Below are 5,282 nucleotides of genomic sequence, written 5' to 3' on the forward strand. Positions count from 1 at the left end.
GCACCATACAATGGAGGACATGACCAAATAAAAGCTAAGAACACTCCTAGAAATGTCAGATCCTGCTTCTTACTCCTGCTCAGAATGGATTGAAATTAAAAGTTAAAAAGCACTCATATAAAAGTAAGTTCACATTACATGGAACACTAAAGCAAGCCCTGCAAACAACACCAAAAATGCCCACAACATGATTCCGATATGTGGATGACACTTTCACCATTTGAAGCCATGGAGAAAAAGATCTGGATGTGATTCTGATCCATATGGAAAAGGAAAAAGAAGGAACACTGCCATTTCTGGATGTCATCCGCAAACCGAACCTACGTTTGGGTCACACAGTATACAGAAAACCCACACATACAGACCGATACCTGCACAAGAACTACAACCATCACCCAGGACAAAAAAGAAGCACAATCAAAACACTGGTAGACTAAGCAAAACACATCTGCGAACCCCACTTCTTGGAAGATGAACTGAATGAAGCACTTGGGCCGGGCTCTATAGGCCAATGGTTATTCCAGCTCAGACATCAGAAGGGCTGCCAGGACCAGGAGAACCCAGAGAAGTGAAGACAAGCAGCCACTCAAAGGGAAGGTATTTTTACCATACATCAAAGGAGTCAGAATAGACAAAGTGGTGAGGAAGCACGACCTTCAAATGGTTTATAAACCGACGAAGAAAATCCAGCAAATGCTTCGCTCAGCCAAGGACCAGAGAGACCCTCTCACAGCTACAGGAGTTTACCACATACCATGCAGCTGTGGACAAGTCTACATAGGGACCACCAAACACAGTGTCCAAACACGAATCAAGGAACACAAGAGACACTGCAGACTGGACCATCCAGAAAAATCAGCAGTAGCAGAACATGTTATCAACCATCCTGGGCATAAAATACTGTTTGATAACACTGAAATTCTAGACCATGCCAACAACTATCAGGTCACAATGCACAGGGAAGCAATTGAAATCCACAAACATCTGGATAATTTCAACTGGAAAGAAGAAACCCTTAAAGTGAACAAAATTTGACTACCAGCCCTGAAGAATAGCAAAATGAGGACTCAGCAAATGCAAATGGAAAACTACCCAGGGTCAAGGGCTTTCCTAGCAGATAATGATCACCAGTTAGCAGACACTAAACCTTTTTGCATATCCTCCCACCCTGAGGCCCTGTCATCAACAACAGAACAATACACAAATTAATATGGAAATCACTCCTCCCAGAGTCACACAGTACTGTATATATATATACCCCACTCACTTCTCTGAAGATGCCCACCACAGATGCAGGTGAAACATCAGTAATAAACTCTTCTAGAACATGGCCACATTGCCCCCAAACCCCACAGAAAACAACACTTCCTAGTCATGGCCAAAATAGAGAGCCTTTTCCTCCTGGAGACAGACAGGCCCAGGAAAAGGAGGATGTCTGGCAGGGCGACCAGCTGACCTAATCACCAACAGGACAAGACACCCCAAAATGGAGGACATGGCCAACTCAAAGGTAAAAAAAAAAATAGAGTATTCAAAGGTCGATTCCTGCTTCTTAGTCCTGCTCAGAATGGGCCAGCTAAAAGCTTAATAATAATAATAATAAAAACCACTCATGTAAAAGTAAATTTATGCTTCTTAGTCCTGCTCAAAATAGAGGCCTTTGGAAATTCCTTCCGGACAGAAGGTCAAAAGGAGGACAGGTTCTGGAAGCGGAGGACCTATTACGGGGTTTTCTTGGCAACATTTGTTCAGAAGAGGTATGTCCTTGCCTTCCCTGGAGGCTGAGAAAGTGTGACACCCAAGGTCCTCCAATGGGTTTCCATGGCTGAACCCTGGTCTCCAGAGTCATAGCCCAACACTCAGATCACTATGTCACGCTGACTCCCTAGTCCTGCTCAAAATGGAGGCCATTTTGGAGTTCCTCCTGGACAGAAGGTTGAGGTGGAATCTCTTTTCCTATAAGCTTGCATCCATTGTTCTGGGTCCTAGTCTCTAGAGCAGCAGAAAACAAGCTTGCTCCCTCCTCAATATGGCATCCCTTTAAGTATTTAAACAGGGCTATCATATAATAATAATAAATAATAGAATAATAATAATAAGAATAATTTATATCCTGCCTCTTCCATTTTGGGGATCGAGGCGGGTAACAACGTTTGTACAATATACAACAATAAAAACAACAAGCCTCACAAGACCCTGGCCCAACCCTCCCTCCCAAGTATAAAATTAAAAAATAAAACATGGTTAAAAAATATGTAACAATATGACAAAATTACTAAGCAAACCACTAATGAGAAAAATAATAAAAGGAGGGGGATTCAATTGGTTCTGGACATTATCAATTGGGGAAGGCCTGCCGGAAGAGAAAGGTTTTTGTTGCCTTTTTGAAAGCCTCAAGTGAGGATAATTGGCGAATCTCTTCCGGCAGGTCATTCTGAGTTTTTAGAGCGGTGACAGAGAAGGACCTCCTGGAGGTCACTGCCAGTCTAGTCTTTCTAGATTGTAAGAGATTTTTCCTGGATGATCAGTGTACGGGAAGGACTGTATGGGAGGAGGCATTCTTTCAAGTAGACTGGACCCAGGTCATGTAGGACTTTATAGGTGATAACCAACACCTTGCACTGTGCCCTTAACCTTCTTTTCTCCAGGCTAAACATCCCCAGCTCCCTAATTGATTCCTCATAGGGCATGGTTTCCAGACCCTTCACCATTTTAGTCACCCTCCTTTGGACACACTCCAGTTTTTTCACATCCTTTTTAAATTGTGGTGCCCAGAACTGGACACAGTATTCCAGGTGGGGCCTGACCAGAGCAGAATAGAGGGACACTATTACTTCTGAACGTAAAGGGAACTATTTTACAGCTAAGAAGAAAGTGTTCTGTTCCCTCAAAAAGAGCAGATTAGACAAGAGAAACACAGCAAAAGGAAAGCTTTCTCTTCTGTTTTCAAATAACCCTTATGTCAGTGATGGTGAACCTTGTAGCAGCCGAGCGCCCAAACTGCAATCCAAAACCCACTTATTCATTGCAAAGTGCCATGTCCCTCTGGCTTTCTAGTAACAAACTCTGGCAAACTCTCTGCTGGGGCGATGGCACATGTGCCCACAGAGACAGCTCTGAGTGCCACCTCTGGCACGCATGCCATAGGTTCGCCATCACTGCCTTATGTGCATGTCTTCATAGTCAGTCTGCACACTCTCCATCTTTTTTTTCCTTTCCTTTTTTTTTTTTTAAGGTTTAAATGACTTTTGGCTCGTAAAGTTAGAAAACCCAGAACTCATTTATAAGGGTTTTCACACAATTCTCACAGGCACAGAACCTATGCCCTGCATGCTGCCATAACCACTGGCCATGCCTCAAACAGCAACACATATAGTAGTCCTCTGTAAAAGTCCAAAACCCCTGGTTTTCCTCCATACTAGATACAAGTGAGTTAATGGAGGAAGGACCACTACAGCAGATTTACACAAAAAACTTTTAAAACAATAGATTAATTACAATAGATTAATTACACTTAATTAACATTTATATTTATCTCATTAATTCTAACCTGGCATTAAGATTTCCTCTCCTTCCTGGAGAGAAGATAGCGCACCCTCACTTTAAAAGACAAGGCTCTGAAAAGGCTGGCTCACTCAAGCTATACTTTATCTTTCTGAGGCTTTGAATTGTTAACCACTTTGAAAACTAATCTTGGCTAGAAAATGGTGTATAGAAATGCAGTTCCATAACATAATTCTTTTTTTGCGCTTGTTTTCTTATATCACTAAGGAATAGCAGCACTTGGAATATATGCCCTGTGGTTATGAAATATAAATGTATAAAAGTGGATCTTCCATCACATTGAATAACCAAATGTATGTACACAGTGAACTATATTGTTCTAGACAGAACCCATGTGGCTGGTGGTGTCAATAAACAAAAACAGGCCACACTGTGTCAGAAATAACCTCAGGATTAATGGTCTTTGTTCATTTTGATTTACATGATGAACTGTAATAATCTGAGACTTTAAAGAAGACCTACTGAGATCAGACTCCAGTCTCAGAAGCGCGTTACAGACCGCCCGTTTGGGGCGGCCTGTAGGCGCTCCTTTCCCCGCCGGATCAGGGCCTCAGCTGCCAGAACGGCAGCCTCCGAGGCCCCGATCCGCTGCTTTCCAGGCCGCGGGGATAAGGAACAACAACAACAACAACAACAACAACAATTTTTTTTATATCCTGCCCCTCTACAAGATGCAATCGGGGTGGCTAGATGCAATCGGGACATTAAATATCAAAAATGTCAAAGCCAAACCTGTTAGGGTCTAGCTTTAAATTAGAAGAGTAGCAGAAATGTGCCTTTGTCTATGCATCCCTAAGAACTGAGACTGACTCCAAAAACAACAAACATGTAGCTTGTAGTTTAAAACAAAAGTTTACTAATGGCTTTCATCTATATTTACATAAAAGCTATATCTTAATCTAGCAAGTGAGTACTTCAGGTAAAAAGATATATTTATCTCATCTTTCCAGAGAAAACTGAGACAGGAGGAAAACCAACAGTTCAGTTGAAAATCTCGAGAGAGAAAAGGTCTGTTAGTCCCAAAGTGGGACTGACTTAAATCATATGTTTAGTCTGAATGAGAGAGAGGGAGAGAGAGAGTTTGCATGCAGAAAGAAGAAAAAGCCATCCATTCTCCACTCCGCAAGACCAGGTTTTAATACGCACACTTTCAGTATTTGGAGAAGGACCCTCCAGCCAAACTGTTTTTCTGTCTAGGACAATAACCATTACCTCTGCTTTATTTCCTACTTCTCTTTCTGTTGCATGGTTAGAAAGCTACATCTGCTATGAGCACACCTTTCTACAGTACTGTATGTTCTTTTTAAATGCTGCTCTTCTCAAGTTATACATTACTGTAGAAAATCAGCAACAAATCATTTGAATTGCAGATGAAATTCAGAACATTAGGTTTCTCAGATTTTTGTGTTATTTTGTAACAATTGCAGTTAAAGACCTGTTGTTACACAGCTACATTTTACCCTAGGTTTGTTATAGATCAATTCCTATAGTTGGCAAGAGCCTTAATAGGCCTTGGCAAGCAGTCAAAAGGATAGCTTATTATTTAAAAAAAACACCCTATGATAATAGTACATATTGACACAGGTGCAGTCTTACTAGCAAAGATATTTAACTTCACATACAGAAAATGAAATCCCAAACCCTTCATAATATCCTTACATCCTCAATTGATTCTCACTGCATCTTTTCCATTCAAATAAAAATGCACGTAGACAAAG

The sequence above is a fragment of the Sceloporus undulatus genome, chromosome 3 (assembly GCF_019175285.1).
Source record: "Sceloporus undulatus isolate JIND9_A2432 ecotype Alabama chromosome 3, SceUnd_v1.1, whole genome shotgun sequence".
NCBI lineage: Eukaryota > Metazoa > Chordata > Lepidosauria > Squamata > Phrynosomatidae > Sceloporus > Sceloporus undulatus.